The sequence below is a fragment of the Pectinophora gossypiella genome, chromosome 26, assembly GCF_024362695.1.
Source record: "Pectinophora gossypiella chromosome 26, ilPecGoss1.1, whole genome shotgun sequence".
In the NCBI taxonomy this organism is placed as follows: Eukaryota; Metazoa; Arthropoda; class Insecta; order Lepidoptera; family Gelechiidae; genus Pectinophora; species Pectinophora gossypiella.
In genome coordinates this window covers 7,254,646-7,277,804 of record NC_065429.1, presented here as the reverse complement: position 1 = coordinate 7,277,804, position 23,159 = coordinate 7,254,646, and the positions used below count along the sequence as shown (strand labels likewise).

General features: G+C 39.9%; 1 protein-coding gene and 1 long non-coding RNA gene across 10 annotated transcripts in view; both read right to left on the bottom strand.

Moving 5' to 3' along the window:
* Window positions 1-3,950, bottom strand: part of LOC126378387 (transcription factor 12) — a 65,597-nt gene extending 61,647 nt beyond the window's left edge. For 4 of the 9 annotated variants that reach the window (XM_050026699.1, XM_050026706.1, XM_050026704.1 and 1 more), the window contains exon 1: window positions 3,574-3,941. The gene's annotated coding sequence lies outside the window, so the exon portion shown is untranslated. Of the gene's footprint in view, window positions 1-3,510 lie in introns of all 9 variants that reach the window. The other 5 variants (XM_050026705.1, XM_050026700.1, XM_050026701.1 and 2 more) reach the window with 5 other exon arrangements.
* A 2,038-nt stretch (window positions 3,951-5,988) lies between these two features.
* The window catches only part of LOC126378595 (uncharacterized), a 99,437-nt gene continuing 82,266 nt past the window's right edge, over window positions 5,989-23,159 (bottom strand). Inside the window, exon 2 of the long non-coding RNA XR_007568120.1 lies at window positions 5,989-6,401. This is a non-coding gene — a long non-coding RNA (uncharacterized LOC126378595). The remainder of the gene's footprint in view (window positions 6,402-23,159) is intronic.

Genomic DNA, 23,159 nt, shown 5'->3' with positions numbered 1-23,159 from the left:
TGGTGTCACACCACATTTAGATTACATTTAGAAAAAAAAAACATGAATTTTGCGCCGGAAATTTCCCCTTGATATCAACTCAGAATCATGGTCTGAATCATCCCCCTCAATATTCGTTACGATGTCACTAACACCCTGTATGCAATATTTGTGTACGTGGTTTTTATGAAAGGTAGATAATGTGTGAGTGTGCTGGTAAGGTAGAAACAGTTCTCTGACTAGCCCTCCGACAAAAATCTTGGGATCGATTTTGAGGCCACTAGCTTAGAAGGAATAATACTACGTATAGAACGGCAACTCTCCGCTCCCCACCAGCGTTTGAGCCAGGTTTACCTCACCCCCCTCGGTCTTACTTTAGTCTTCTATCTTATGGGCGTCAGACGTCACACACACAGACGCGCGTGTACGATAACGTCAATGTGTGGTGTCTGTGTGAAACGAGGTTGTATCCAGCGGGCTTAGCACCGAAAGCGCGCGACTCTTTCTCGCCTCGACATACGTCACCCGTCACTCTCTCACAATACTGCACAGAAAGAGACAGACGATCTCTGTCGCGGCGAGAAAGAGTCAATAGACAGCGCCTGTTAGTGACACCGTAACGAAACCCCTAAGGGTTCATCATCATCATCAATTTAAGAGCCACGCTCTTGTCGGTGCAGCATTTTCCATGCTACTTGTTTAGGGAAAAATAAGGCAGTGGTTTCCGTAAGGACGGATGTGGATACACGTAAGTACGTACCTATCTAACTGACCTTGCATTTAAGTAAACTAGCAATAAATAATCTTACCTTTGAAGTAATAGAATAACATTTCAGTTAAACGTGTAGATGTTTACGCGAGATCAAAAAAATACGAATAGTGTAATGACAGCTTAGCTTTGTTGTTCAGTAACGATTTACTTTCCAGGCTACGTTTCTCAAAAAATATAGATAGATGGATAAAATACTTTATTGAGCACATCATCAGCCCATTAACGTCCCCACTGCTGGGGCACGGGCCTTCCCTATGGATGGATAGGGAGATCGGGCCTTGAGCCACCACGCGGGCCCAGTGCGGATTGGTGGTTATTAACGACTGCTCATGCAGCCGGGACCAACGGCTTAACGTGCCTTCCGAAGCACGGAGGAGTTCGAGATGAAAACTTTTTTCTTTTGTGGTCACCCATCCTATGACCGGCCTTTGCGAAAATTGCTTAACTTCAAAATCGCAGACCGAGCGCGTTTACCGCTGCGCCACCGAGCTCCTCATTTGAGCTATTGAGCACAATGGACACAAAATACAGGTATATATAGATGGCGCTGTACAGATTTACATACAAACCCTAACGGGGTAGGCAGAGCCACATGTAATCAAAGACAACTTGCAGCTCCTGTTGAAACGATGTCGTAAGCTGGATATGATGAACCTTATGGTGATAAGGGATCAGCCTATCGCCCATAACATAAGTCCATCATGTTAGAGGACACAATCCCTCTGTCGGATTTTACGACACGCCCGGGAAGACAGGCAGCTGAACAGATTTTCCTGCTTTTATAATTTTATGGATAACAGAAATACGCATCTTTTATCTTGTTTTTGGGTATAAATGATGACCCTTGTTATTACACCCAGCTACCTACAACACATATTACACCCATTATTATACTGATCAAAATAAAGAGAAGCAATATAGGTAGCAACATAATTCTATACATAATGTGATCCAAATATCAAAAATAATTATTTTTATATACACCTCTGCTATCACATTATATTTTTGAATTATTATGTACCCGAACAAATAAGAAAATATGTAATTATCACGTTAAATTTATACGGCGCCATTTGTTTTTTTTTTTTTTTATGCGAACGTAGCCTGGAAAGTCTCTCATTGTAGATAATACATCAAAAACACAATTTGAAGTATTTCTTCACGGCATATTCCTTTCGGGCAGATTGTTTACCTTGACTTTTTTTCACGAAACTAATGATAACTCACTTGGTCGAACATATAGTAATCTACCTGCTTTTTTGACGTGACTTATTGTAGATTTTCGCATATGGCATTAAATACTTGGCCGGACAAATAGGTACAACTGTACATACAACTTTTATTGACTGTCGAAGTAATGAAACGTATCCAAAATCCCAAACAAGAGTACAACTAACTTCACAACTTTTGGACTCAACTTTCGGGACGATGACGCTGCCAATAGGGTTGCCATCATCGGCTCCAGTTACTTGCACTATTTTCGGAAATTTTATTTGAGAAAATATTATTTTTCTTTTCACATTATATGCAAATCCAAAAATATCTTTAGCTAGTAGGTAACATTTTTACACTTTGAATCGTCATTTTTTACACAATGTTAACCAGCATACAGGAACAGCGGGATTACTTTTAAATGACGAACTAATGTTATTTAACTTTTACAATCAAACAATCGTAAAACATCGCCAATCAAAAAGCATCGAGAATAGAGCGAGATCCCAACAAGTGACAGTTCGTGGGGAAACGTCCAAAAACTTGAATACACATCTAACAATCAATCAGTTTAAAATAAAATCTTTAAGTCTGATATATTGCGATAAATAATTATTTAAAAGTGTTCAATAATTATTATAAATTAATATATGATTATTAGGTACATTTAATACGTTAAATTTCAGTTTGCTAACAATAACTAACGCCTAAAACTACTGCAGCTTCTCACAATCTGAATAGCCGAGGAAAACACGCTGCAAGAAAAAACTCTTAAGATAACAGTACGCAGAGGTCTATCTTATATACAGCTACTTCTTTCTAGCTATGTTTAAGTTCCATGTAAGAGGGGGCGAGCCTATTGTCATTAACCGGACACAAATCCAGGAAACCACGTGATGTCGATTATCTTTATTTATTATTTTACTTTTCCTTAAACGTTTTGCGTAATTTTTTACAGTCATTTCTATGATTTCTTAGTAGGTAGGTACCTATTTTCGAACGGTATTTTCAATATATTTAACGGAAGCCATATTGAAATAAAGTTTTGTGAAAAAGCAAGTAGGAAATTTTCCGTAGAAATCTTGAACAAAAGACAGACAACTTATGTATAAAGCATTTTAGAACTATTTTAGATATTTTATTATGATTTAGTTTTTTAATTTAAATAAAAGACGCTAGGTACTTACCATAGCGTCTTTCTTTAGACGTAAAATAAAATTTTCATTATTTTTGTTATTTTTGCCAGTCCCGAGCAGGCAAAGGAAACGTAGGCCACACAGCCAAATATAAACTTGTTCATAATTTAATAGCGTCCAGGTCAGTCATATTTTAAACGCTTAGACATGACTTTTACCGCCTAATAAGAACAAAAAAAAAATTCTCCATGTTGTATATCTTGACAAGTTTTCCCTACAAAACACTTTTAACCCATTTCCGACACCTAAATATCCGAGAACCACACAAACTCCACTAAAAGACTTTGGCAACCCTACTAAACAAAAAAAAGTACCCCTCATAGGTACAAAAAAGTCATCCGTACGCCTTACCATGTAACTTGAAACAATCGTTGGCAAAACGTAAACACTTTTCACAATGGAACGAATATGCACTTAAATCCTACATTACAATTCCTAGGGCACAATGGGTAACACAAGTTTGATATCAAGTGGTATGGAACACTGTATTAGTTACATCACAAACTTCGACCGCGCGGGGCAGTGTACGCGGCACACAACATACTCCGATGGCGGGCCATGGACAACTGCCGTTCACTTGCCCGGTGTTGCCATTGGTGGAGAGAAATTACCCGTTTGGGGGTAATTTTTGGGGATGGAAGTAGTTTGGTTTATTCTTTGAAGAGTTTGTGGGATGAGGTGTTAAAGTGAAAAATAGAAAGTTTATGATCCTCGATGTAACTTATTTTTCATTGCAATTTTAAATTTAAATGTACACATTAAAATTTTCACTTATCGCACATAGATAATTTAAAACAGTAAGCCAATAATGCAAGCACAGAATAACTACTTATTAATAATTCCGCTCTTTAAGATGAGTTAAAAACAGTTCTAACATAAAAAAGTGTGGGGGTACAAAAAAACTCCCGTTCTAATAGTAACCAAATATCTCTCATCGTTCATGCCTATTAGTGATGGTACGGAGCATTCTCCACCACACTATTTCACCAGAACCACCCAAATGAGGGCCTGTTTCATATTCATAACAGTTACAATTAAAAATTACAACGTCAATTCTATGTACATTGCGGAGTATGTGTTTAGAAATATTTTCAAGCTTTATATTAGTTCCGCAATGAACACCAAATTGTCGTTGTATGTTACAATTGTAACCGGGCCTTACGTATCGAACTTGGATTCTTTTTTATTTATATTGACGTGACTTATTGTAGATTTGCCGCAGATGGCATTAACTACTTGGCCGGACAAAAGAACTTGGAATCGGAACTGTTCGTTTAATGGTCAATGTATGATTATTACCAATAAAACAAGTTCACACGACAGTCGCTTACGTTCTTAAAAAAACATTTACCCCCCAAAATGGGTAACAAAAGCTCTCTATCCCTGGCAACACCGCGACGTTGCCAGCCCGTGCGCCGCGTAATGGGAATGAGGTTAAAGTTTCCAACCAAACTTTTTTTTAATTTTCAGTGGTCGCTTTACTACAATAAGTGTATGGGGCTTCAGTGAGTCTAAGTTTTTTTTTAATGGATTGTTTTGTGTTTGTGTAGATTAGTATTGTAAATTTGTGATGTAGAGTCGTTGGATTGGACGTACTAGATTTTTTTTGTTTTTGACGTGATCGTATACGTACATTTGCCGCAAATGGCACTAACTACTTGGCCGGACAAATGGAGAGCGCTGAGGGCTCTCACCCGGTAATTGCAGCAGTGAGGTTTATTTGCGTCGTAACCGTCAATAGAGTCAACAGAACATAACATAGCTTCACGCCTATATCTACAAAGGGGTAGGCAGAGTTTAGTTTAAACACCCACTCCTTGCCAGCTATGTTTAAGTTTGACTCCCATGTGAGGTGAGCCTATTGCCATTAACCGGGCACAAATCCTGGAAACAACGTGATATCAATGATCTATGATCGAAACATGAACTCAAATGCCTCACCCAACAGGGTCCACATAATACCAGCGTCGTGGTTCACGCCGCGACTTGTGCTGAGTGAGGCCCTTTTATCTCAGGACGTCCACCACCACCTTATGATCATTGTAATTAACATCCTCCTATGCTTTTAATAGTTTTGTAAAAAAAAATTGTGATGTTATTGTCTTGTCTTTGTGTGTGGCGTCCTTTTATAATAAACAATTTCTATTCTATTCTATTCTATAAATGAAATAAAGAAATCAGAAATCAGAATCATTTATTCAACGTAATTATCATGGATAAACTTGTTGAAGGTCAATGTAACATTTTTGAATTTACGTCATTTCGCAAGGTGTTATGGCTGAGGAGAAGAAATGACAAGAAACTGCAACAGCAACACATCTTTTAAAAACCAATGAGGATATACATTACAAGTTATTTAATAACTAGAGGAACACATTCAATACCAGACATTTTTATCATTTAGGTAGTCATTAATCTTATAATAAGCTTTTTTACATAAAGTTTAAAATTTAAAATATTATCTGGTATTTTATTGTAAAAACATATACATAACCCCAAAAAAGATGAATTTAATTTACTTAATCTAGAATTTTGAATAGCAATTTTATGTTTATTGCATATGCAATTTTATGTAAAGATTCTGCTTGTGTCCATTATTATGGGCGATAGGTTGATCCCTTTTCACCATAAGGTCCACCACATCCACCTTAGGCTTTCGTGTCAACAGTGGCTGCAAATTGTCTTTGACGACTTAGAGATAATGCAAAAACATTTTCAATAATATCTATACGCACTTCGAAATGACAAATAGAACAGAGAGAGTCAAGAGAGAGAGAGAGAGTGAGAGTTTAGTTAAGAGCCTTTTTGTAATTACTTCTTTTTATTTTGGTGCAATAAAGTGTATTTGTATTGTATTGTAATGTAGAACCTCCTTTTTTGAAGTCGGTTAATAAAAAGAAGAACGAACCGGCGCAACGTAATTTAAAAAGTTAAATCCTGAACGGTGATTAGTGGATTCAAATTTAGAATAAGAAGATTAATTGAACCTTTTTTTACAAAATAAATATTGTAAAGTTAGGAGTTTTGGCTCTTTAGGGTTAACAGTGTAAAGGAATTTTAAAGTCCCTGTGGTACACCAGCTTGCTCCTAAAACGGGGAGCGCCGGTTTGAATCCTGGTACCAGACTTGCACTATCATCATCTTCATCATCAGCCGTACGCCCACTGCTGGGCATAGGCCTCCCCCAAGGATCTCCACGACGATCGGTCCTGCGCTGCCCGCATCCAGCGGCTTCCCGCGACCTTCACCAGGGGCCTGTTTAATAAAACTTACAATTGTAAATTACAACGACAATTTGATGTACATTACGTAGCTAATATGAAACTGCAAAATATTCGTGATCACACACTCCGCAATGTACATCAAATTGTCATTGTAATTTACAATTGTAAGTTTTATTAAACAGGCCCCAGATCGTCGGTTCGGACTTGCACCAATGAGTTATTAATTTATCTTAAGTGCAGTATTCACTAACACAGTTGTCTCGACCATTACAGACGGCGATACGGCTCACCTATCACGTTGGTCTAACAGAAAGCTTGGTGAGGTGTGGGTACTTAGTTCATCATGCGATGGATGTTCTGACTACCCCAATTGGGATATAGCCGTGACCTTACGTTATGTTACAACTTATCACCGTGAGGCACAGCACAGACTTTATCACTTCGTATGAATTTAACGTGCAATTTATTACAATTCTTATCTAATTGTTTCACTGGATGTTTGTATATTGTATGTAAGTAATGTGCGATTTGAACGCGAAATCTCTTCAACTGGATATATTTTTCGATTCACAGCGAGCTCTGAAGAGCAAGCTGACAAGACACTATCTCCATTAAAAAATAGTTAAATTAGAACAGTTTATTTGGTTTTTCGGTACGACAATGCAGGACGGAAAGGACAAGTCACAGGGACTGTAACCTGGAACCTGTCAGTACTATTCAGAGGCGGAGGACAGGGGTCCTAGTACGGCTTTGAAATATACTACTCTGGGCGCCATTCCACTCGCGTCAGACAGAGTACTGCGGGGCGGAAGGCAAGAGGGAAACCACTGCCCTATTTTTCCCTAAAAAAGTAGCATGGAAAATGCTGCACCGACAAGAGCGCGGCTCTTAAATTGATGATGATGATGTTTCTAGTAAAATATTATATCCCTCTTGTAAGAATTGCTTAACCTAAGTTTACCTGTTGTTCGAGGACGGCGTATGAGGGACTTACCTGTTGAAAAAAAAAAAGAATTAGCTTGAAATCAGAAATCAGAATCATCTATTCAACGTAATTATCATGGATAAACTTGTTGAAGGTCAATGTAACATTTTTGAATTTACGTCATTTCGCAAGGTGTTACGGCTGAGGAGAAGAAATGACAAGACACTGCAACTTACAAGTTATTTAACAACTAGAGGAACACAAAGCAAAGGTAAAAAAAAAAAAAAACATATTCAATACCAGACATTTTTATCATTTAGGTAATCATTATGATTTTAAAATACTACCAGGGGCCTGTTTAATAAAACTTACAATTGTAAATTACAACGACAATTTGGTGTTCATTACGTAGCTAATATGAAACTGCAAAATATTTGTGATCACAAACTCCGCAATGTACATCAAATAACTCGATGTGGTGTGGATACTTAGTTCAACTTGCGATAGATGTACTCTCTAACTACCCCAATTGGGATATAGTCGTAAGCTTATGTTGTGTCCGGTGTGTACAGTCGTGAGCAACACCATATACCCACTTTAGAACCCTGTCGCACTATCATATTTGATATTCAATGAGACTTTATCCTACCTGCTTTTCCACCGTAAATTTCTTTATCACCTCCGAGATTTTCTAGAATTTTTATTATTTAAAAGTTGGTCTTCTAGCCCCTTATATATCTTTATATTATTGATACCTTTTGCATAGGATGTGTTGCCCTAACTAATAGCTCAACCAGATCAATCTCTGCCTGGCCGAACGCTGATCCCCAAGACACAGGCCTATAAGCTTAGTTTGGAGATCAGAGTTCAACAAATAATTTGTACACCTTCTATATAGGCACTTAACTTAATTGCACATCTGTACAAATTTCTTTGATAATAAATAAATTATTATATTATATTATTATATACTTACGGTTTAATTTGTCAACAAAGTTAATGTGACATGGTTTCAAAGTGGTGGTTATTATACATTAGTACTCGTGACTCGAGGGCGAAGCTTCTAGAAAACCCGAGTCCACATTCAACATGACATTACATTATCGAACCTTGGACAGTGTATCTGACAGGGTGAAATGTTTTGGATTTGGACACACCCGGGTCACGTGGCGACGCTGAAACGATAAGGTATAAACACAGCCGTGGTATTTGACGACGGTGAAAATATGACATGGCAAATATAAAGTTTATCTGAAGATTCCCTTTTTTTCAACGAGAATTTTATCTTCTTATCGTGTGGATTGTGAGGTGGAATACCAACCCTATCAACCCTGGTGTCAGGGTTATTATTGAGCCGCCAAAGGCCCCTGACATGGCTCATGTAACGACTACGTTACATCAGTAGTGACCGGGACCAACGGCTTAACGTGCCTTCCGAAGCACGGATCATCTTACTTTCGTACAATCAGGTGATCAGCCTGTAATGCCCTAACCAAACTAGGGAACACAAAGTGTTTTTTGTGATATTTCCCCGCCGGGATTCGAACCCGGGGCCTCCGGATCGTGAGTCCATCGCTCAACCACTGGACCACAGAGGCCGTTTTCTCTGGACACAGATCATGCCTATATCCTCAAAGGGCCATGCAGAGTATAGGTATACACACAAGTATAAGTATCATTAACACCCTATATAAGACGTAAATAGGCATTCTATAGGACTCTACTTAATGAAGGAACGCTAACAAACCCGCGAGAATCAACTAGTTATAAAATAATACATACATACATACATAAACTCACGCCCGTAATCCCTAATGGGGTGGGCAGAGCCACAAGTAATCGGAGACAACTTGCAGCCACTGTTGATACGAAGTCCAAAGATGGATATGATGAACCTTATGGTGATAAGGGATCAGCCTATCGCCCATAACATTAGTCCATCATGTTAGAGGACACAATCCCTCTGTCGGTTTTTACGACATGCCCAACCAATGCCAATGCCAATGTTTATAAAATAATAACCAACGCAATATCTATTACGTTAAGTTTACAGCTTCAATAGAGATTCTTCAATAGGGACGACTGGTATCGACTGGTGGTCCAGTGGTTTGAGCGTTCGGCTCACGATCCGGAGGTCCCGAATTCAAATCCCTAATTGGGTTAGGACATTACAGGCTGATCACCTGATTGTCCGAAAGTAAGATGATGCACGTTAAGCCGTTGGTCCCGGTTACTACTTACTGAGATGTAAGTATGCAGTCATTACATGAGCCATGTCAGGGGCCTTTGGCGGTTGAATAGTAACCCTGACGCCAGGGTTGATGTGGTTGGTACTCCACCCTACAACCCACACGATAGAAGAATAAGTACACACACCCACTCGTCGCCAGCTATGTTTAATTCCTAGGTTTATAAAGGGTGTTAGTTACATCGTAACGATAACTTTAAGGGATGATTCAGACCATGATTCCGAGTTGATATCAAGTGGAATTTACGGTCGCAAAAGTATGGAACTGAAATCATCATTTCATCTTCACTTTATATGCCGACTGTAATTGGAATACCATTGTATTTAATTCTATAAATTATGTAACACAAACTGGATTTAAAAAAAAAAGAAAAGAAAGGAAAACATGAAACAGTAGGATTAGGGCCCTGTGCTGGGAGGTTTTCTGGCCACGTATTTCCCTCAGCGTTATAGATTCCGATGTGGTAGTAGTTTTACAGCTAGTTACATAATGGCCCCGATTCCTGCAGACACCGCCTAATTTTATTTTAAGTTATATCCGTCATTTTCATATCCGTCGAAAAGGAAAGGGACGGATGATTCACAGTTCTTAATTTTAGGAAGAAAGAGTAAATGAATGAATAACCTGGGCGAATCAAAAGGTACGTCGCTGGTATATAATCCGTTTGACGTGCTGTGTACTTAACTGTGTCGGGTTATTGACGGATGTAAAATTTTTAGACGGTTGGTTTAGATTTGTGCTTAAAATTGACGTGTGTTCCATAAATTTTATGCTTGTCGATTACCCGTCCCTTTCCTTTTCGGCGGATAAGAAAATGACAGATATAACATAAATAAAATTAGATGGTATTTACAGGAATTAGCACCAATATGTAATTAAATTTTATTGACGTTCAAAAAGCGCTAACTTTGTAAGACAATTTTGGTAAATAAATATTCGAGCTGACATATCCTTTAAACGGCCCCCCCCCCCCTCAGCAGGTTTCCATCGATCCTCGTGTCATACAGATCTTGACAATAACTGTATATATTCAGAACAATGATATAACCAGTTGCGCAACTCGCCACGTCACTTTGTTTTCAGTCAATGTTGACATTCCCCAGCGTCTTGAAAAACGTCATGCGTCACTTCCATAGTGTGTTTTTTTTTTGTTTTCGTTTTCCCCGAAGGGCAAGGCAAAGGGAACTATGCCCATACAGCCATGTCTTATGTATTTTTTTCTTAATAATGATAAATGAAATGATAAAAGATGATGACGATGATGAAACCTAAGCCCCCATCAGAGCAGACTCCTACTCCGAACCCCAAACGAATTAACTCAAAAGTACTTTTGAGTTGTAAAGCGGCTTGTTGGCACGAAGCGAAAATAGATAGGTACAGTTTGTTTATTGAATATTCCGATATAATAACACTATGAATGTCTTCCGACTAACTTAGTGCGATCATTAACCACAAAACACCTTTTTTTTTTTTTTTTTGACGTGACTTATTGTAGATTTGCCGCAGATGGCATTAACTACTTGGCCGGACAAATGGGGAGCGCTGAAGGCTCTCACCCGGTACAACGTTTAAGACAACAGGCCTGAGGGTGCCCAGTTGGGCGCGAACCTCGGCTCAGGGCGTCGTCTGAGAGGAAAAATATTTGAAAGAATTAATCGACCCTAGTGGGTCGATAGCGATAAGCGCTGAATGAGGGAAATCGTCGACCACGCCGGCGGGGTCGGTATCGGGGTCCTGAAGTGTTTGGTGTCGCGAGCTGATTGGCTGCCTCTATGGCTAGGGTAATCGGGTCGTCGGGATCGTATATTACGTCCTTCGGACGCCGATACTTTTCAGTACCGTCCCTAAGCGGGATGTAATCGGAAGCCGCAACTACCAGGGGATTCGGGTGGTGCGGAGCAGAATCGAAAAAACGTTTGGAAGCTAATTTGAGCCATTGGGCAATGGTTGGCAGACCTAGGTCAATGTGCAGATTTTCATTGCGAATACACACACAAAACACCACTTCGTATTAATTATTTAGATTATTCAATGAAGAAAGCAACTGTCCCGTTCCCGCCAAAAAGTCCACCCACAGTGTATATATATAATCCATGTCCTGGTGGGGACATATTACAAAAATCACTTTGTGATCCCTAGTTTGGTTAGGACATTACAGGCTGATCCCGTGATTGGCCGAAAATAAGATGATCCGTGCTTCGGAAGGCACGTTAAGCCGTTGGTCCCGGTTACTACTTACTGATGTAAGTACGTAGTCGTTACATGAGCTATAGTTAACAACCACCAATCCGCACTGGGCCCGCGTGGTGATTTAAGGCCCGATCTCCCTATCCATCCATAGGGAAGGCCCGTGCCCCAGCAGTGGGGACGTTAATGGGCTGGTGATGATGACGATGAGGGAGCCCTCATTCCGATAACATGCATAACTCAACAAAACTGTTTTTATTGCCCAGTATTCGTTTAAAAAACAACATTTGCAAATATTCACGCTGCCCGCCCTGTACAGATATGGCGTGAAGATAAGCGGGTATGGGGGTCGTTTCCCACGTGGAGTCTTTGCCCTCGGGGTGGGCAGACACCTGTGTGTTTTTTCAACCGTTCAGTCGTGTTCGCACTATATAGAAGCAGTGGAGTAGGTTACGAGTCACCTGCGAACTTAACATCGCCAGTAGTGTTCTCGAACTATCGATTTTAATCTTAAAACAATTAGTGATGTGTGTCTAAGTGCACCGCTACACACTTTTGTGATTTTTATTATTATCATCCCTTACTTGCACTTAAAGTTTGCACTAAATAAAAGAAAATATTTACAAAAGACTCTTAACTAAGTACATGGCAAATGGCGGCCTTATCGCTTAGAGCGATTTCTTCCAGACAACCATAAATTGAGGAAAAATGTAAAAATTGTAATTGAAAGATACATACATATAATACATTCTTCACTTGTACTGCGCATGATATTGTATATTTTTTTAATATACGTAATTTATATTTGCAGTGTTTGTGCAATGAAAGTTTATTATTGTAGACATAAACTCACGGATCAGTAAGATGTACCGGCGTGCGTCTATGAAGCGATTGATGAATGTGGAGGAAACAAGAGAAGTGTGTCAGGATCGAAGCAAATGGAATTCCACAGTCTCTGCTTGCTCTCGTGGGAAATAGGCGTGAGTTTATGTATGTATGTATACACATAAACATGCTTATTTTTCAAGCTGTTACACCGCTTCCTATTTACACTGTGGTCACCTGCTTGTCTATGCCAAGTATTATATTTTACAGCGCGTCGTATTATGCTAAGAAGTTAATTAATATATTTTTATGCCATTATTTAGTGTTAGGGATAAATGTTGTAATTTGAGGAAAATATTTCAGACATACCCATGGTCTAGTGGCTAGAGCGATAGGTTCGCGATTTGTAGGCCCGGGTTCGATTCCCAACGCGAACATTATCGGAATCACTTTGTGAGACTGTCCTTTGTTTGATAAGGACTTTGCACGCTTGAATCACCTGATTGTCCGAAAAAGTAAGATGATTCCGTGCGGAGAGCACGTTAAGCCGTTGGTTCCGGCTATTAGCCGTAAAACAGCTCCACCAACCCGCAGTGGAGCAGCGTAGTGGAGTATGCTGCATACCCCCTCCGGTTGATTGAGGTTAGGGAGGGATACAGGGGGCCCTTTCTATATAGGCTGTTTATATTCGTTATATAGGAGGAAAATATTTTTACATGAAATTTCGCAAAATTCATCAAAATTTTGTTTTTATTTTTTAATTATTAGTTTATATACTTTTGCGTCGGAATATTCCACTTGATATCAACTCAGAATCATAGTCTGAACTCTGAATCATCCTTCAAAGTTTTCGTTATCACTAGCACCCTGTATAAGACGTAAATAGGCATTTTATAGGACTCTACTTAATGAATGAATGCGAACAAACCCGCGAGAATCAACTAGTTATAAAATAATAACCAACGCAATGTCTATTACGTTAAATTTACAGCTTCAATAGAGATGGGACGACTGGTATTGACTGGTAACGGCCTGTGGTCCAGTGGTTTGAGCGTTCGACTCACGATCCGGCGGTCCCGAATTCAAATCCCGGTGGGGACATATCACAAAAATCACTTTGTGATCCTTAGTTTGGTTAGGACATTACAGGCTGATCACCTGTTTATCCGAAAGTAAGATGATCCGTGCTTCGGAAGGTACGTTAAGCCGTTGGTCTCGGGTACTACTTACTGATGTAAGTAAGCAGTCGTTACATGAGCCATGTCAGGGGCCTTTGGCGGCCCAATAGTAACCCTGACACCAGGGTTGATGGGGTTGGTCCTCCACCTAACAACCCACACGATAGAAAAGAATCAATGAAGTATCACCAACTATTAAACAAATACTAGTATAAGTACTAGGTAAGCGTCACAACAAAAAGTATTACGCGAGTTACTCTACGCGACGTTGTCAGCTCTCATCGTTAGAAGGAGAGGGGGTATTGTGTGAGCGAGAAGGAAACAATAGGGGCTGAACTTTCTTAGAGCGCTTATAAACATTAGCATTGTATAGGGTATCTTCACGCTTTTGACTTGTGGGGTACGGATTGATAATGAGAATGCGAATTTTAATTGTTTGTTGCAAAAAAGTGACTTCAGCTATAGACTTCTTCTTCACTTGTGTGGTTTGTGAGATCTATAATCGACCTCATCAACCCTGATGTCAGGGTTATTACTGAGCCGCCAAAGGCCCCTGACATGGCTCATGTAACGACTACGTACTCACGTAGGTAAATAGCTGGGACCGACTGCTAACCGAAGCACGGATCATCTTACTTTCGGTCATCTTCTATCGTGTGGGTTATGAAGTGGATTACCAACCCCATCAACCCTGGGGTCAGGGTTACTATTGAGCCGCCAAAGGTCGCTGACATGGTTCATGTAACGACTACGTAGTTACATCAGTAAGTAACCGGGACCATCGTTAACGTGCCTTCCGAAGCACATATCATCTTACTTTCGGACAATCAGGCGATTTCACCGTGACAAAACTGGCGACAGTCTCACAGAGTGATTTTTTGTTAGACATGTCCCCACCGGGATTCGAACCCGGAACCTCCGGATCCCGAGTCGAACGCTCAACCACTGGACCTTATTTATAAAAAAAATATACGACCCACTGTGACTGCTGGGTACAGGGAAAGCTTCCTCAATCAACCGGAGGGGGTATGGAGCATACTCCACCACATCACTCTACTGCGGGTAGGTGAATTTGGCTCACCGTACCATCCGGAGCACAGAATCATCATTGTGTTAATTTAAATAAAAAACTAATAAAGACCCTAAGGTTGCCTGGAAGAAATTGCTATTTAGCAATAAGGCCGTCGATTGTACTTCTGTCACATTTGTAATTGTTTTTAGTGTTGTGTTTACCTATATGTGCAATAAAGTGTTTTTGTATTGTATTGTATTGTAACATAATGGACTAATGTTATGGGCGATAGGCTGATCCCTTATCACCATAAAGTCCATCATATCCATCTTTGGACTTCGTATCAACAGTGGCTGCAAGTAGTCTTTGATTACTTGTGGCTCTGCCCACCCCATTAGGGATTGGGCGTGAGTTTATATGTGTATGTTGTATTGTAAAGACCTAAAAACCCGAATACACTAACTGAACTCAATTAAAAAGTTAAAACGGAACTTGTTTATTACAAGTTACAAGTAACTTGCACTCCGACTTGGCCTACTTATAGGCGGCGTAATAACTGGTAATTATTTATCAAACTATTACCAGGGGGGGTTGGCGGAAACGAGAGAGATAATTATAATTTCAATTATTCTCCTCCATGGTTTAGTTGCTAGAGCATTGGGCTCACGACCTCGAGGTCCGGGTTCGACTCCCGATGGGGACATTTGTCGAAAATCACTTTGTGAGATTGTCCTTTGTTTCATAAGGACACAAAAAAACTGGACCTGTCGAATCAAATTCAAAAATATCTTTATTCAGTAGGTAACATAGTTACACTTTGAATCGTCAATTTTACATGACGAACGTCTCATCCGCCTAAAACTACTGCAGCTTCTCACAACCTGTATAGCCGGGGAAAAGAAGCTGCAAGATAAACCTCGGCACGGGGCCCTAGACGTTCTTTAAAAAAATAAAAATAAACATGAATCTTCAGGTTAGGTAAGTGGACCCTGATAATGCTAGGGAGAGGATGATGAAACGAAGTAAATATGTAGAGTGCCATCTATATTGTTTGTGAGGTACGTAGCCTGATAAATACCACATTAAGTTAATTTGTCAGCCACTGGCCCCGATTCCTGCATACATACATAAACTCACGCCTATTTCCCACCGGGGTAAGCAGAGACTATAGAATTCCATTTGCTTCGATCCTGACACACTTCTCTTGCTTCCTCCACATTCATCAATCGCTTCATACACGCACGCCGGTTCAGAGTAGATCGTATTGAACCTTTTCTAAAGACATCTCCAATTTGGTCATCGTAAGTCCTTCTAGGTCTTCCTCTGCCAGCCCTACCATCAACTTTCGCTTTATATACCGCTTTTGCAATTATATTATCCTTCATCCGCTCTACGTGTCCAAACCAACCTAACATTCCCTTCTCAATCCTAGTCACTATATCGTCTTTTACACCACATCTCTGTCCGATTCCTGCAGACACCGCCTAATTTTATTTTAAGTTATATCCGTCATTTTCATATCCGTCGAAAAGGAAAGGGACGGATGATTCACAGCTCTTAATTTTAAGGAAGAATGAGTAAATGAATGAATAACCCGGGCGAATCAAACGGTACGTCGCTGGTATGCAATCCGTTTGACGTGCTGTCTACTTAACTGTGTCGGGTTATTGACATGGTAAAATTTTTAGACCGTTGGTTTAGATTTGTGTTTAAAATTGACGTGTGTTCCATAAATTTTATGCTTGTCGATTACCCGTCCCTTTCCTTTTCGGCGGATAAGAAAATGACAGATATAACTTAAAATAAAATTAGATGGTATTTACAGGAATTAGCACCACTAAAAGAGTATTTTTAAAACGAGATTGTTCTCATAAACTCCGGCGCAACGGGTATCATCACTCCTTATAGGCATTATTCATTTATGTATGACGATTTTAACTTTTATTAGAGACTCTTCTTCTTCTATCGTGTGGGTTGTGAGGTGGACTACCAACCTCATCAACCCTGGTGCCAGGGTTATTGAACCGCCAATAACCCCTGTCATGGCTCAAGTAACGATTACGTACTATCAATTCTCTGGAGGAGCTCGGTGGCGCAGCGGTTAACGCGCTCGGTCTGCGATTGTTGAAGTTAAGCAACTTTCGCGAAGGCCGGTCATAGGATGGGTGACCACAAAAAAAGTTTTCATCTCGAGCTCCTCCGTGCTTCGGAAGGCACGTTAAGCCGTTGGTCCCGGCTGCATTAGCAGTCGTTAATAACCATCAATCCGCACTGGGCCCGTGTGATGGTTTAAGGCCCGTTCTCCCTATCCATCCATAGGGAAGGCCCGTGCCCCAGCGGTGGGGACGTTAATGGGCTGATGATGATGATGATGACTATCACTTCAATAAGTAACCGGGACCAACGCTTTAACGTGCCGTAATACTCAATAAACTAGTAATCAGAAAGAAACCAAACAATTATACAGGGTGTTAGTGACATCGTAACGAAAACTTTGAGGGATGATTCAGATCGTGATTCTGAGCAAACATCAAGTGGAATTTTTCGTAGCAAAATTCCCGAACTTATAAAATATTTTTTTAATCATTTTCATTTCTCTACTTTTGCGATGGAAAATTCCATTTGATATCAACTCAGAATAATAAGCTGAATCATCTCTCTTAGTATTCGTTACCATGTCACTTACACCCCGTACAAGTACATACTGGTAGCCATACAAGTATGTGTGTTAGTGACACCGTACCAAATAGTGAGGGGGATGATTCAGACCATGATTCTGAGTTGATATCAAGTGGAATTACCTGTCGGAAAATTCATGAAAATTTTAGTGTTTTTTTTTTTATTAATTTCAGTTCCGTACATTTGCGACGGAAAATTACACTTGGTAACCTCAGAATCATGGTCTGAATCGTAACTCAAAGTTATCGTTACGATGTCACTAAAAACTTGTATATACCACATTACCAGACTAATTTCGTGGAACTTAAAAACTATTTTATTCATAAACTCAACTCCCCTACGACTCGTAACTACTTTCTGACGACGGGACTGTAAAACGGCCGAGTTGAAAAGTTAAAAAAACTTAAAATGGCAACCCGGAACAACACTTAGCGCTGTCTAAATCGATGCTGAAAGAATCCTCAAAGTTTGTCACCGTATTACGTGTTGAAGACGACTAATATTGCTATCTTCTATCGTGTGGGTTGTGAGGTGGGTTACCAACCTCATCAACTCTGGTGTCAGGGTTACTATTGAGCCGCCAAAACCCCTGACATGGCTCATGTAACGACTACGTACTAATACAATTATTTATTAAATAAAAATACATAAACAAGTACATCCCATCCAACTACAATTGTAACAACACACATATTATTCTTCTTCTTTGCGAGTCGATGGCGATCGAAGCTAAATTTTTGCTGACCAATAATTGGCCACGCTTACGGCATTGTCAGTGGCTTCGTACAGGTCTTCAATAGTGCAGGTGTTAGGGCACACACATATTATTAAAAACAAAACATAAAAAAGGGATAAAAAGCTATAAATAAAAAATGTCCTCCTGCTCACCACATCGAGGCAAAGTCCCCAGAATACTGGCCTTCTGGACCCCATGGGGCCAACGTTTCTACAGCAAAAGGCAAGAAAAAATACGACGTACTACGTAATACTACGTACTTACATCTATATATACTTTCAGACAATCTGGTGATTAGCCTGTAATGTCCTAACCAAACTAGTATTTTTTGTCGTATGTCCCCACCGGGATTAGAAACCGGGATCTCCGGATCGTGAGCCCAACTATACAGGTTGTGAGAAGCCGCAGTAGTTTTAGGCGGATGAGACGTTCGTTATGTAAAAAATGACGATTCAAAATGTAACTATGTTATAGCTACTGAATAAAGATATTTTTGAATTCGAATTTGAACTTGCTATCCCAACACGTAATACACGTCAAACTTCAAACCACCTAGCGACTACGCCTATGCAACGCTCTGCATGTTTTATGAAGCGCGCGTAACTTCGTCCGCGCACCACGGTTTAAAATGGTTTAGATTTAGACCATCTCTTGCCTGTCATTTTCTTATCCGTCGAAATGGAAAGCGACGGATTGACAACTGTTAATTTTAAAATTAATGAATAACCCGAGCGAATAAAGTAGGCATCTCGCTCATATGCAACCTTTTGACGTATGCTGTCTACTTAATTCTGTCGCGTTATTGGCCAATATCGGAAATTTTCTTAACAAGTCTAAGAAAGTTTTCTTAAAACTAGTCAAATCAGTTACTTTTTACTAAACGTCAAAACACGAAATTACTATGGAATTTGTATGAAAAAGCAACCTGTGACGTCATAGGAAGATGTGATAAAATGTCGGACTTATTAAGAAGAAGAAGAATAAGAATAAAATAAATTACATTTTTACATTTTTCTTCATTAACATTCATAAATAGGTTTTTTTAGGTTTGGATCTGTCTTTATTTAGTAAAAAGAATTTCAAAATTTATCTCGAACCTAGTAAGTGTATTGGGTAGTGATCCAACTGGGGTAGTCAGAGGTACATCCATCGCAAGTAAACTAAGCACCCACGTCTCACCGAGCTTTCTGTTACACCAACGTGGTATGTATCGCCGTATCGCCGTCTATAATGGTCGAGCCAACTCTGAGACTGTGTTAGAGTCTTCTTTGCCAATAATTCATTGGTGTACCAGGCCGGCAATTTGAAAAATAATAGTTCCAGCCAGCGATATGTCCACTAACCACTCCTTTACCAAATATCGTTTATTTAAAAAAGGAAACAATATAAACGCGGTATGATACTTGTTTCTTCCCCATTCGGCCACGTCAGCGTAACAAACACAAATTAAGCCTTCGTACACAATAGACTGGCGGAGGCGATAGCGGATATAAATCTCTGAATGGGGTAGTCAGACGTACCTCCATCACAGAATGAACTAAGTACCCACACCTAACCGAGCTTTCTGTTAGACCAACGTGATAGGTGGTGAGTCGCGTGGTATAGGAAGACCAGCCGGGTCTGCATGAGAACTGCGCCGCGCGCGACGCGAATAACATTGAGCGCTTCGAACAATATACGATACGAATGCTATCTACGTAGATGGACGTCAAACAGCTATTGGTCGAACGCCTCGATAAAATTCGCGCGGCGCGCGGCGCGGTCGTCATGCAGACCCTACAGGTATGCTCAAAACTGACAGCTAACTTTACAAGGTTAGCCCAGCTGACGTCATCCGACCCTGCGTTGCCATTTCGTAAAAAACAAATTACCCACGTTCAATGTTTTAATTTACTTCGCAAGGAAATTTTTTACTTTTAGTAAAAGATTTACGTACAGTGATAATGATTTTTATATATGTGACAAATAATAGTAACTAAATACATTAGTCAGTAATTCACTTAATTATCAATAATAAAATAAAATTTACGCCCTTGGAATGTTGGAGATACCAATTGAATGGTAACACTTACGTCATCAACGGGCTAGCAATGGCGGCTTGTCATAGGATTGAGCATAGCTGGTCTTCTTATGTCATGGTGAGTCGTGTAGCCGCCTATAATGGTCGAGACAAGGGCTTTTTGGCGGGAAACGGGAACGGGACAGTTGCTTTCTTCATTGAATAATCTAAATAATTAATACGAAGTGGTGTTTTGTGGTTAATGATCGCATTAAGTTAGTCGGAAGACATTCGCGTGTTTTATTATATCGGAGTATTCAATAAACAAAGTGTATCTATCTGCCTATTTTCGCTTCGTGCCAGGAAGCCGCTTCATAACTCGGAAGTTTATGCGGACTTTTGAGTTAATTCGTTTGGGGTTCGGAGTACGAGTCTACTCCGAGGGTGGGGGCTTAGGTTTCATCATCATCATCTTTCATCATTTCACCACGCACATAGTATCCGTCATTCGGAAACTGGAAAAAATAAAGAAAAAAAATACGTAAGACATGGCTGTATGGGCATAGTTCCCTTTGCCTTACCCTTCGGGGAAAACCAAAATAAAAAAAATAAATGGTCGAGACAACTGTGTTAGTGGAAACTACACTAGTTGAGTTCGATACCGGGATTCGAACCGGCGTTCCCCGTTGAGAAGCAAGCCGATGAACCACAGGACTACAATGACTACCTTGAATCAATTTGAGTCGTGTACTAGGTAGAAAATAAATTATGAAATTCTGATTACTAAATAAAGACAGATCTAAAACTAACGAAAAACAATCAATTTAACTTAATTTAATTAATTATTTATTTTAATTTTTTTTTAATATTTTTTTATTTATTTTTTTTATTTTCTTTTTTCAATTTAACTTATTTATGAATTTTAATCAAGAAAAACGTAATAATAAGTCCGAAATTTTATCACTTTTTTCTGTGATCATACAAATTCCATAGTAATTTCGTGTTTTGACGTTTAGTAAAAAGTAACTAATTTGACTAGTTGGAAACTAGCCTATTATCGAAGATCGATAACGACCTTGGTAATCCAGTGGTTGATCGTTGGTCTCTTTGGATTACGAAGAGGAAATCACCTTGTGAGACTATCCTTTGTTTGGTAAGGACTTTTCAGGCTTAAACCGCCTGATTGTCCAAAAAAGTAAGATGATTCCGTGCTTTGGAAGGCACGTTAAGCCGTTGGTCTCGGCTATTAGCCGTAAAAACACCTCCACCAACCCGCAGTGGAGCAGCGTGGTGGAGTATGCTCCATACCCCCTCCGGTTGATTGAGGGGAGGCCTGTGCCCAGCAGTGGGACGTATATAGGCTGTTTATGTTATGTTATTATATCACGTGGTTGACAGGATTTGTGCCCGGTTAATGGCAATAGGCTCGCCACCTGTTACACGGGACTTGAACATAGCGAGGAGTAGGTGTATAATTGTTAATAATTGTACATACTAAACACCTCCACCTACCCCGTCGGGTAACAGGCGCGATGCCAGTTTTGTTGTGAATACATTCGCGCGATTCCATATTAAATGAAGCGTTCGATTCCGCCGCTTCGTATCCACGCGTTTCTCGTGTGCAGGCGATAAAATTCCCACCTTCGTATAAAGAATTCACACAACAATTACTGGGTTGGTGCTTCGTTTATGCATCACGCCATAACGGAATGGGGGTAGACATTAAAGATGTAGACTGATATTTTCACCTTTGATTGGACTGGACTGGTTCCTTTTTATTTTTGTACGGTTCAATATAGTATTTGCTGGTTTGTGTTTAACTTCACGATGTATCGTTATCGGGGTAAGCTGGTTTAGACAGATAACATAACATGAGCTCACGATTAACGGCCTCCGTGGTCCAATGGTTGAGTGTTCAACTCACGATCCGGAGGTCCCGGGTTCGATTCCCGGTGGGGACATATCACGTTGTGATACCTAGTTTGGTTAGGACATTACAGGCTAATCACCTGATTATCCAAAAAGATGATCCGTGCTTCGGAAGGCACGTTAAGCCGTTGGTCCCGGTTACTACTTACTGATGTAAGTAAGTACTCGTTACATGAGCCATGTCAGGGGCCTTGGGCGGTTCAATAGAAATTGACGTGATGATTTTTTATGTGGAGATGGTTGAAGTGATGGAGAGTGACATAGGCTATTTTTGTCTCTTTCTAACCCCCCACTTCCCTAAAATGGGGGGTGGAAATTATAATGGAGGATTTCGCAATTTTCAAGGTAGAAAGCTAAAAATTGGTATGCGGATTATTTGTGTCTAACAAAGTACCTAATCGTGATTCATTTTTTTTAAATCTGCCCCCAACCGCTTCAAACAGGGGGTGAAATTAAATACCTATGGGAATTTTCACAGTATTCAAGATCTCTCTCTCTCTCTCTCTCTCTCTCTCCTTAGCATTTATTATTCCCATCTGATGGTGGGGTCTGCCTTCTTCGTACAGTCATGAGCAATATCATGTATCCACTTTAGGACTCTGTCGCACTAACATATTTGACATTTAGTGAGACTTACAGTTCAATTTGTCAAAAAAGTTAATGTGACATGGTACCAAAGTGTATACATATTAATGCTTGTGACCGTACTTCTCTTCCACTTCGCTCTATCAGACGTGTCGCTTTCGGAGACATTGCACATGCACAGGTCCTTCTTGACCACATCCGCCCATTTTGTTTTTGGTTCTTTGTTTTGGTTATTTTCAAGATAGGAAGCTAAAAATTGGTACATTAGGAAAGGGGAACCATGTTACCCAAAATTTACTGCGAGCGAAGCCGCGGGTACAAGCTAGTTGTACGTAATACGTATATAATAAGTAAGTAACTTCGTACTAATCATAAAACTGTCAATTTGACCTCCCTGAAGCGTGTATATCTAATTCATACTAATTTATGGACGTTCGTAATTAATAGGTATTCGTTGCCTTTATTATACAAT